Genomic DNA, 12,496 nt, shown 5'->3' on the forward strand with positions numbered 1-12,496 from the left:
TCGTCACAATGCTTTTTTTTTCCCTAACTATCGACCGACTGACTGACCTAATTGCAGTTGATATCATCCCTCCCTCATGTACTCATCTCATATACATTATAGTTTTTTTTTCACTCCCCCATCGTAAAAAAATAAATAAACACGTCAACCGTACTTCACTCCTATCTAATTTCTTTTCAGACACGTTCCTGTCACATCATTACTTGTCACACCTATTGACGGACTGACAGACTGTTCTTCCAGCAATACACTTTCCTTCCTCCAGACTTGTCTTAAAACACACAAGTACAGGCTAGTTTTAAACCACTCCCTTGAAAGAACTATAATTAATCCTATTTCTCATAAACTGTATTTCTCATAAACTGTCCTAATCTTTTCTTTTTAACCTATCTAAAATACACTTTCCTTCCTCCAGACTTGTCTTAAAACACACAAGTACAGGCTAGTTTTAAACCACTCCCTTGAAAGAACTATAATTAATCCTATTTCTCATAAACTGTCCTAACCTTTTTTTTTTTTGAACCTATCTAAAATGCACAATCACATGGAGACAATAGTTTACAGTTAATACCCCAAGAAAAAAAATATGTATCCTATGCAGTCTTCACACCTGTCCCAAACGAGCAAACAATAAATTCTACCTTCCTCCAAGAACCATTCCGTCCCAATAAGAACCAATCCTGACCATATTACGTAAAGGGTTTCCACACTACCACCACACAGCTGCTGAGCATGACCACCATCACCACCCTCACAACCGCTGCTACCCATCATCACCTCTGCCTATCAAAACCACCACCATCACCACCTCTCCAATCACTGCCACAACCATCACCACCTACCACAACCACTACTGCTACCACTATCACCACCATCGCCACCACTCCTACCACTACCATCATTACTACCGCAACCACCTACCACCACTACTAATGCTACCAACACCACCATCCTTACAACTGCTCCCACTACCACCACCACCACCACCACTACTACCACACTGCTTCTGAACATGACAACGAAACCTCCGCCAGCATGCAGTAAAGCCCAGGGGTCGTTAGTGCGTCTCACGGCACCACCAGCACCAGCACCACCACGGCCAGCTCGCTCGTTCCCCGCCGGCCGCTGCACACGCCACGTTGAAATATGCAAATTTGGCGTGACGAGCAGCCAGTGTTGCGGTGACATTTTCGTGGAAAGAGGGTTTTTCTCCTATTATTTTATCGTACCCGGGAAACGTAAACTAAAACTCAACATATGCGGGATGGATTAATGCATGGTTTGGCAGGCAGGCAGACACAAACAGAGACACGAAGACCGACAGTTAGATAGATAGATAGAGAGGCTGATGTAGATAGATAGTTAAATAGGTAAGCACATATATAAACAGATAAAGGTATGAATAAACAACGGAATGAGGACACAATAAAATAAAACCACCGCATCTCGTATACAAACAGATATTTATATAGTTGATACTTAAGACATAAAAAAAAACAGAGGTATGGATGAATAAAAGGGATGAATACACGTGAAATCTGAAAAGAAGAAAAATAGAATCGCTTCACCGCCTTTCGTACACTTTTTCACTACACTGGCTGGCTGGCTGGCTGGCTACCCTGGCTGTCATTATCCTGTTCCTGCACCGGAAGACCCAACCATTCGTCACCATCGAGCGAGCGAGTCTTGGAACACGTGTATGGGGAGGGTTGGAGAGCACCGTGGCAAGACGAAGACGTGTTAGGGGAAGTCCGAGGGATGACGAGGGGGAAGAAATCTGAGGTGTTGGTGGGTTTTCAGCATTAAGTCTGACAAGAGCTAAGAGGGTTGAGGAGGTATAGGGTCGTTTTACAAGACATTTCGACGGCCAAGAACACCTATTTGATAAGGCTTTCTTTCGTAGGAGTTGTGGGCATTTCCAGGAGTAGTTTTATGACCCTGGTGGTAGTTTGACCCTTCTTCTGTACCCTGAACCTGAAGAAACACTCATTAGAACCTGACTGACCCCCTCTTTGACCTTTAGAAATAGCTGATGTGAGAAGCGAAAGTATCTTATAATACCGACCATTGTGTGTTTGAGACAAGACGAGAAGTAAAAAGTGTTGAGGGGTGCGGTGGAACGAGAGGTGAGAGTCTACCCACAGCCGCTGCTATTAAAAGTTGGAGGCCTAAATATTTCACAGGACATCGGAAGAAAGGCTGGTGGAGAGCGTACAGGAGGAGAAGGAGGTAATATTGATGGTGGAGTCTCGTGTCCATCTACAATCTTCATCAATAAAAGTTGGGGTTCTACGTTTCATAGGAGGGTAAAAGGAAAACTGGAGAAGAATGGAAAGGATGAAAGCGAAGGAGTGTACAGACTGTGCAGTGAAACGAAGCGTGAATCGGTATCCATCCACAGCCTTTATCAGTAAACGTCGGGTTTCTAAAAGTCTCGAAGGAAAGTCAAAGAAAAGCTGTCGAAGAATGTACAGGATGGGAGCGAAGGTGCTGTTAAGACGGTACAGTGAAACGAAGGGTGAATCGGTATCCATCCACAGCCTTTATCAGTAAACGTCGGGTTTCTAAAAGTCTCGAAGGAAAGTCAAAGAAAAGCTGGCGAAGAATGTATATACAGGATGGGAGCGAATGAGCTGTTAAGATGGTACAGTGAAACGAAGGGTGAATTAATATCCATCTACGATCTTTGATTAATGACAGCTGAACTTCTATGTTTCACTGGAAGATAAAAGAAGAGATGAAGATGAAAGTACAGGCCGGGTGCCAAGTTGTGAAGATGTTGCAGCGAAACGAAGGATAAATCAGTGTCCATCCACAGCCTGCATGCTGGTAGAGGTTGGGGCCATAAAGTGTTTCATAGGGAAAGAGACAGATAAGATGGTTGATTAAGAAAGTACGATGTAACGGGAAGAAGTATTATTAACCCCTTGACTACGACTTTCCTACCAGAAGACCTCACCAAGCTACAAGAATGGAACAAAAAGTGGCTGTTACAATTCAGTGAAGAAAAATGTAAAGTCCTGGACCTTGGGAGGGATATCCAGCACACCAATACCACATGGGAAACACTCCACTATCCACCACAGAGGCAGAGAAAGACCTGGGACTATATGTTACCAGGCTACCAGAAAAGCCATATCCGTGCCAATCGCAGCGGACGGGTTAATTGGAGAAACAAAAGATGAATCACTGCATAACCAAAATTTTATGACACTACGAAAGCCTTGTCAAATGTGTGAGCTTGGACGCCTAAGTGTTTAAAAATATAACCCTAAATATTTGAGAGGGAGGTGTAATCTAACAAAAGCTAGTGAGCGAGGAACCCAAGTACAGGACGACAGCGAACGGCGAAGAAGTGCTGAGGTGGTGTCGTGAAACTCCGGGTGTGTCGCGGTAAAGGTTGCAGCCTAAATGTTTCACAGGAAGATGAGCGGGCTGTGTGGGCTGAGCAGGGCGAGAACGAAAAAAAAAATAAAAATGAGACGACGCAGGAAAACAGAGGCTGAAACATGGCGTTCGCAGCCTACTCAAAAAGGTGTGTGTGTGTGTGTGTGTGTGTGTGTGTGTGTGTGTGTGTGTGTGTGTGTGTGTGTGTGAAGGGGGGAGGCTAAATGTTTGACGGGCAGTTGAAAGTGAAACTGATGAGGAATGCAATCACGGTCATATTCTTAAACACTACGGCGCACAGGCTCACATATTATTCGACAAGGCTTTCGTAAGAGTGGTGGTTTTAGGTCCTGGTGGTAGTCTGACCCCTCCTCTGTACCAAGAGCCTAAGAGAACACTCATTACAACCCGAGCCATCTCATTTTTGGCCTTTGGAAGTAGTTGACGAGAGGCGAAAGCGTCTGATGATACCGACCTGAGTATACCGGGACTGAGCGATGTGGTGAGGGAAGGGGGTGAAGGGAGCGGAGGCATGAACCGGAATAACAAGGGGAGGGATAAGGCGGGGAGGGGTCTGGGGGGAGGGGAGATGCCACAAGCGAGATGGGGTTGCAGGGGACGACACAAGGTGGAGTGAGTGTGATTAAATGGCAGAGAGAGAGAGAGAGAGAGAGAGAGAGGGGGGGGGAGGGGGGACGTATGAAAGTGAAATAAAGGAGGGAGGGAGGGGACTGTGTGAGCGGGAAGTGGCTGATATGATAACGTGTCACAACGGAGGGGGAGATGGGTGGAGGACGAGGGTGTCAGGAGGTCACGGGGTAGAAGAGGGGGTGTTACGGCGTGAGGGGTGGGGGTAGTGGAATCAAGGTATGGGAGGGGATGGTGGTGGTGGTGGTGAATAACTTTACGTGAAGATGAGTTCATGAGTCTGGGTGTGATAATTGAGGGTGCTGGGGAGGGTGCTGTGAGGTGATGGGGTAGGAGGAGGGGAGGGGGGAAAAGGTAAGGCCAGGTATCGAGGCACATCTGCACGCTAGCCAGGTCTTCCGTGCAGGTAAAGCAGGTGTGAACTCAACCATTTTAATGTTAAGTATGAGACGGATGAGTCAGCCCTACATCAAAGTGACCACGACGCAAAAACACTACACACTAATTTTTTTTTAACATTATTATTATTATCGTTATTAAAGTGATTGCCGTAGGTAGAGCAGGGACAGCGAGAAACAAAATACCACAACCGAAGAGGGGAAAAAAAAAAAAAAAAAAAAGTTTGAGAAAAAAATAAATATTAAATAAAATAACATGAAAGTTTGAATGAGAGAAAAAAAATAACATGAAAGTTTAAGTAAGAACGAATGCATGTGTACAGCAAATAACAACAATAATGGCGACGATGACTAAGAACATATATGACACGCCTATTAAATCATTTACTCAAAGACCGTGTTTCCTATCTCTTGTCTTATTAATCCCCTTCCGTGGATTTCTTTTTCATGGTCCAAATCCCCCACGTTCTCTCTCCATTCATTTATTACCCATTCTCTCCCTTTCTAAATCCATTCTTCTCTATTCTTAAATCTCCCTGACGGATTTTGAGACTATTTTATGGTTCACTTCTTCCCTTCAGGCGTAATTTAACTCCTCCAATTTCTGCCTTTCCTTTCATACTTGACCCATTCTCGTTCCTTCCATATCCACCCTTCCCTCCTCTCTACTTTGCCGCCACCTATGTAACTGACGGAATCCCGATTGTCTTTTGTTTCTTTGACGTTCTCCCGAGTCTAGGCGATGGGCACTGCAGTCTGTCTCGATCAAATTAATGCGGGCCGCCCACTGAAGCACCCTCTTCGCCCTACACTCCATTTTAACAAGGCACCGCGACCCCACGCCCTCGCCACGCACTTTGGGAACTGCTCGAGTGCAGAATCTATTTGCAAACTCTAATGGAGAAACGTTGTGTTCGTCAGATCCCTCCTCCTCCTCTTCCTCGTCCATCTTGCTCCTCCTCCTCCTCCTCGTCCATTATTCACTACTCCAGAGAGCCAAGACAGAGGAGTGGAGCGCAGGGATTGAGTAGGTTGTCATCATCATCATCATCATCAGTAATAGGCAGGAGCAGTATGTTCGGATATACGTAAGGATGGGCGCCAGTTTTTACGGCTCTCTCCACTTAGTACTTAAATCAGAAAAAAAAAACTATTGGCTGGGTATAAAGAAATGTCAGAATAAGCATTGGGACACATTAATTTTTATATGACAACTTCCTTTTTTTTATGCTTCATTTTCAATATTTTCTCAAGGCATAGTTTCTTTTTCTTTGGCTGGAGCAGGAAGATGGAAGATCGTCATACTAAACATCGGCACACATTCATTTTTTTATGGCAACTGTTCCTATTTTTGTTTCATCTTAAATTTTAAAGGTATAGTTTTTCTTTTCTTTTGCCCAAGTGTTCCCGGCTAGTGGTTCGTCTCCCTTGACCTTGAGAGCGATATGGCTTTAACACCTGTAAAAAAAATAAAAATAAAAACATTGACTGCTTCTCTCTCTTTATATCTCTCTTCTTCACCTCGCTCGGTCGCTCGCTCGCTTCCCACGCACCTCGGCCGGCGCTAAATGGCAAACAGTCATTTCAATAATTGGAAGAGTCGCCTTTTCTATCGCTCGCTCGCTCTTCTTCTTCTGGGAACTGCAAGCTGTCATGGGAGGGAGGAGGGGGGGGGGGGGGTTGATAGCCGTGGGCGTGCGATATGATGCATTTCAACCTTCTTTACTGGCCTGGGTCATGAGGGCGATATGATGATTGCATTGCTGATGATGGTGGTGGCGGTGGTGGTTGTAATGGTGGTGGTGGGGGACTGATGGTGGTGGTAATGGTGGTGGTGGTGGTGGTGGTAATAGTGGTAGTAGTAGTAGTAGTAGTAGTAAAAGTGGTGGTTGTAGGCCTAATGGTTATAATAGTGGTGGTGGGGGGGCTGATGTTGGTGGTGGTAGTAGAAGCAGTAGGGTAGTAGTAGAAGTAGTAGTAGTAGTAGTAGTAGTAGTGGTGGTGGTGGTGGTGGTGGTGGGAGCGTGGTAGGTGCAGTAGTTTTGGTGGTGATGTTGGTGGCCACATTAGCGTTGGGCCACGTCATTATGTAATAAAATTCTCTTCCACCCAATTAAGAGACACGACCGTCGGCAGTCACGCGACGACGAAGAGATGGGATGGTCCTCAGTGTGGACCAGGCACGCGGGAGAGAGAGATAACGATGCAGGGAGTACGGAGTGTGTGTGTGTGTGTGTGTGTGTGTGCCCCCTCCCCCCCCCCCTTTATCTCTCTCTCTCTCTCTCTCTCTCTCCTTGTCACGGAACACGGAATCGCTTACGTTTGATATTTCTCGGCCACTCCAGCTAATGACTCCACACACCGGCCTCAACAGGTGCGCCAGAAACGGGGTCTGATTAATTATTGGACAATCTGAGCCGTGTGCTGAGCTAAGTGGTAATGGGGGGGGAGGGAGGAGGAGGGGGATGAAAACGTAGGAAGGGAAGGGAAGGGAAGAATAAAGGACACAGGTGATGGAGGAGTAAGAGAAGGAACGAGGGACAGGTCAAAAAGAGGAGGGGTGGAGAGGAGAACAGGAGGTATGGAGGACATGATGATAAGATGGACTGAGTTAGAAGGGGAAAGGAAGGAAGGAAGGAAGGAAGAAGGAGGAAGGAAGGAAAGGAAGTATAAGGGGAACAGTGCAATCGGGAGTGCGGAAATAAAACAGCTTGTAGGAAATAATGGAATGGATGGGAGTGAGGGGAAAAGGAGTATGAAAGGGGCAAAGACAAGGGGAGGTATGGAGGATATAATGGGATGGAGGAAAGTGAGAAGGAAAGGAGGTATGGAGTAATGAGATAGTTAGAGGAGGGGAAAGGGAAAGGGAGGTTAGGAGGAAGTGATCTGATGGAAGGAAATATGGAAGGAGGTATGTAGTAATGGGAGGGGAAGGGGAGAGAGAGAAATGAAGGAATGGAGGTAAAAATCTAAGGAAGCATTAAGGGATTGGAGAATGAAAGCAGCAGGGATGGAAGAAGGCTAAACTAAGAATGGGAGGAAGCAATAAAAGGGTCCGAGGGAAGCAGGGAGGGAGGGGAGGAGGGATGGGAAGGAGAGGAATTTAAAAAGACAGTGAAAAAGCTCCGTGTGTCCTTGCAGTGCCTCGTAACAATGGCATCCACTAGGCACTCTTCCTTTTTAGCTGGCACTCAACAAATACCACGACATTGAATGGAGACTTTCACGAGGGGAACAAACGAGAGAGAGAGAGAGAGAGAGAGAGAGAGAGAGAGAGAGAGAGAGAGAGAGAGAGAGAGAGAGAGAGAGAGAGAGAGAGAGAGAGAGAGAGAGAGAGAGAGAAGGGATAAAAATACGTGGGCCACAATGTAACCGGAAACTAGACTGAGAAACAATCAGAAGACAAAGGCACTCGCTGAATGGGCAGAAAGAAGGGATGAAAGCAGGGCTGTTCGTATGTCCGTGTGTTGCCCTGTCTGTCTGTCTCTCTCTTTTTTTTTTTTTACAGCAAAGGAGACAGCACAAGCGCACACAAAAATAAAGAAACAACAATAAAAAAAAGCCCGCTACTCGCTGCTCCTGTAAAGAATCCAAAGAGGTGGCCGAAAGAGCAGTCAATTACGTCTGTTTGTCGTTAAAAAGGAAGGATCGCTATTAATATCATCATTCACAGTCATCATCATCATTAATTCATACACTTCTGATTCTCTCCACGTTTTTCTTTTCCTCTCTCCTCCTCCTCCTCCTCCTCCTGCTTCTTTCCTTTTCTTCTTTCTCCTCCTCCTCATCCTCCTTCTTCAGCATCACCATCTCTTCAACCTCATCTCCACTTCACTTCTTCGTCTCTACCTCAACCTCCATCATCTATTTCTATAATCATCACCGCCATCATCACTTCCGCCTCCTTTTCTCGTTCTCTTTCTCCTATGCCTCTATATCCACTACCTCTTCCATCTCTTCCACCCCTACCCACCCCTCACCTCCACCACCACCATAATCTTGGCCTATAACCACAAGCGTTCTTTAATACATGACTCACTCACGATAGGAAAGTCCGGGCCCATCAAGCAATTGTGTTTTATAAGGATGAGTCGAGCGCGATTGCTGGTCATTCAAAGTGCGGCGCAGTGCTCTTGTACCGACACCATGCTCTCTCTCTCTCTCTCTCTCTCTCTCTCTCTCTCTCTCTCTCTCTCTCTCTCTCTACCACCCACTCACATACACGCATTTCCCACAATCCCCTGAGGTCTAATACTTATATACATGCTTTTCTGACCTTACCCACTACGTGTTATAATTTGTGTATCCTGTGTAATAAAATTCTCTTCCACCCAACCTAACCTAACTTAACCTCACCTCACCTCACCCTCACCTCACCTCACCTAACCTAACCTCACCTCACCCTCATCTTACCTAACCTAGACTAATGGTTCTCGTACAAGGTGTGTGTCTCCTTTCTCTTCCTTTACTTCCTGCATCTACAGACTTATGTTTCGTGTGCTAAGTGTCTTTCATTTCCCTTCTTTTACTTCCTTTATCTATAGAATTATGTTTAGCGTGCTGTCTTTCCCTTCTTTACTTCATCTCGTCACAATAACTCCTTCTAGTCCTCCTCCTCCTCCTACTACTACTACTACAATAACTACTACTACTACTGCTACTACTACTACTATTACTAAACAATAATAATAAAAATAGCAATAGTTAATTAATCTGGTATACCACATATTTATATTTCAAATTCATGCTCTCATCATGGTCGACTTCCTTGCAACATTAGCCCAGCGCAATCATTAGTGCTTCTGAAGGGGGCGGGAAGGACGCAGCGCAAGGGGAGGAGGAGGAAAAATGAGAGAGGGAGAATATAAGGGAACGAGGGGGCGAGGGAAGACGAAGTTGGAAGGGAAGGAGGGTTAATTGGGAGGGAGGAGACGTAGTAGAACGAGGAAGGAAGAAGGCAAGGAGGGAATAGAGTAGGAAACGAGGGATGGAAGGAGAAAAAAAAGGAAGGCTAAAAGAAGAGCGGGGGGAAATCAGACGTGGGAGTATATCGAGCAATGGAAGAAAGGAGTAAGAATATGGAAGGAAGAGAAGCAAGAACGAGGAAGAGAGTAGGAAACGAGGGAAGGAGAAGAAAAGAAAGGCTAAAAGAAGGAGCGAGGGAAATTTGATGTGGGAGTGAGATTATGGAGCAATGGAAGGAAGGGTTAAGGAGGGTGGGGGAGGAGGGAGAGGCCGATTTTAGAATGTGCATGATTTTTAACAAGGGAAAGGGTATAAGGCGAATAAACAAGAAAAAATAACATAGACAAAAGAAGAAGATACAGCGGATCATTGTAACATTATCATTATCATTATTATCAAACAGAGCAGAGCAAATACTATAAGTTAAAAAGTCGGTTGTTAATTTCGACACACCTAAAACATGGATCAAAGGGATAAACTAGAAGATACCTGATCAAAATAAACCAGATCATATGAGTTAATTGAGAGGATCAAGAGATGCTAAAGCACAACAAAATGATGGAGCAAAACTAGTGATTTTCAGTTCGCTTTTAAAATATTTTCGGATAGAACGGAAATAGATAGAAATGAAAATGGACAGGAAGATTTAGGAGAAAGGAAAGAGATATATTATTCGGCACAGAGAGAGAGAGAGATGGGTGAGGTCGTGGGGATTAAAATAAAAAATAAATAAAAAGGTCAAGGTTCCGTCCGCTTCTTTAATTAGCGCCTCGCCCCCCTCGCTAGGTAATGAGCGTCTTAATGCACCGCCGTTTCAGGTAATTGGTGAGGGAGTCGAGGGAGTCTGCGCCCGCTTATACACCGGCCTAGATAACCCGGGCCTCTTCCCCGCCTAATTACTCTCTCTCTCTCTCTCTCTCTCCTATTGAGTCTGACCTAAGGGTTGACTGACCTTGTCTTATCCTCTTGAGAGAGAGAGAGAGAGAGAGAGAGAGAGAGAACGCTGGCTCTTTGCACGGTAAGTTGCGTAGATAATTTCAAAAGCATTTAAAAGGCAAATTGGTCATGCTGTTACTCCAGCGATGATGACAGAAATTATGTACATCGGGCCTTACATTTCATAAACATAGTCTCCCGGCAAAAATAGAAGGATCAAAGAGTTCATAGAAAAATAATAAGGTTTGCGGTAACATCAGTTTCATATTATTTTCTCTATTTTTAATAATCGGATAAAACTAAATGTAAAATCATGTTACCGAGCAATAATACTTCCACTGGGTGCATGAACAACGGATATAAGGGTAAGACAATGATCATGGTTGGTAGCACCTCTGAGATCAAGTCCAACAGCGAGGAGCGATCAAAATAAAAGGATGCTGTCACTTGTCGAACGGATATAACAGTGCAGCAGCAACGGGCCAAATTTGTTAGCATTACCGTGTAGCAGCGACGGGCCAAATTTGTGGCTTTACCGTGTAGCAGCGACGGGCCAAATTTGTGGCTTTACCGTGAAGCAGCGACGGGCCAAATTTGTTAGCTTTACCGTGTAGCAGCGACGGGCCAAATTTGTGGCTTTACCGTGTAGCAGCGACGGGCCAAATTTGTTAGCTTTACCGTGTAGCAGCGACGGGCCAAATTTGTGGCTTTACCGTGTAGCAGCGACGGGCCAAATTTGTGGCTTTACCGTGTAGCAGCGACGGGCCAAATTTGTGGCTTTACCGTGTAGCAGCGACGGGCCAAATTTGTTAGCTTTACCGTGTAGCAGCGACGGGCCAAATTTGTGGCTTTACCGTGTAGCAGCGACGGGCCAAATTTGTGGCTTTCCCGTGTAGCAGCGACGGGCCAAATTTGTGGCTTTACCGTGTAGCAGCGACGGGCCAAATTTGTGCCACGATATAAATAAACCCCGCAAAATAGATGATACATAAACTGATCGCAAATGCTTTGATATATATTATGAAATGGTTTGTGTGAGTGATGATTTTTTTCTCATTTTTCTCGCTTGGAGGGACCATTAAGAAACATGGTCTCCGCTGCTACCGGGCTAAAAACGCCACGTAGTATCATGTTGCGGGAGATCATCGTCAGTGAATCATGTCAGCGCGTGCAAGAGGCTCTCCAGCTTACGACAGACAGCTCGCTCCAACATCCTCTTATCGGCTTCCTGCTCGGCCCAAGTATCCGCTAAGAAGGCAATAAACAACGGACTAGACTGGAGCAGACTCTTTCATAAGGATCATGGGCTTTATACTTGGCCTGTGGGTCTGTCTGTATGTCTGTCCTCCCTCTCCCTCTCTCTTTCATTTTCTCTTCCTTTCCTCTCTCATTTATTTTATCTTTCTCTCTCATTCGGTTCCTCATTCCTTCTTCCTCAAAATCTTATCGGAGTAATTCAACTTGCAAGATAAGAATACATTAGAGAGAGAGAGAGAGAGAGAGAGAGAGAGAGAGAGAGAGAGAGAGAGAGAGAGAGGTGAGAGAGAGGAGAGAGATAGAGAGAGAGAGAGAGAGAGGAGAGAGAGAGAGAGAGAGAGAGAGAGAGAGAGAGAGAGAGAGAGGTGAAATTGGAAAAGAGAACAGACACCAACTCTCCTACAACTTTTCTTACGTTCTTTTTTTTTTCCATTCCAGGTAAACTCCTCTTCCTCCTTCCCTGCTGCTGCCTCGGAACTCTTTCTTTTTCATTTTTCTCAGCAATCATTCGCTTCTCTGACTCCTGCCCTTTCATCCTTTCCCCCTTCGACTCAAGTTCTTAACATCGTCTTATTTGCTCAACCTCTTTCCTCTTTTCTTTCTCTATTTTCGTCTTGTAAAGCCTCTCCTAACTTTATTAACAACGTATCTTTCCTTTCCCTTCTACTCCTGAGCCTTTTTTTTTTTTTTTTACCTCCTCTCCCCAACCCACTAGCTGATTTTTCTCTTTCTTCTCGTCTTTGCTCCACTTCCCTCTTTCCTTCTTTGTTCCCTCTTTCGTCCTGTCCGCTTTTCTCTTCTCCTCTGATTTTTGTTTCTCTCTGGGTTTCAAAACTTCTCAGGCTTCCAGGAATATTTAACGCTGAGCCCTTTCAAGCTACCCACTTTTTCCCCCGTCCTTCGTT

Source organism: Eriocheir sinensis, chromosome 3 (genome assembly GCF_024679095.1).
Source record: "Eriocheir sinensis breed Jianghai 21 chromosome 3, ASM2467909v1, whole genome shotgun sequence".
NCBI classification, from domain to species: Eukaryota; Metazoa; Arthropoda; class Malacostraca; order Decapoda; family Varunidae; genus Eriocheir; species Eriocheir sinensis.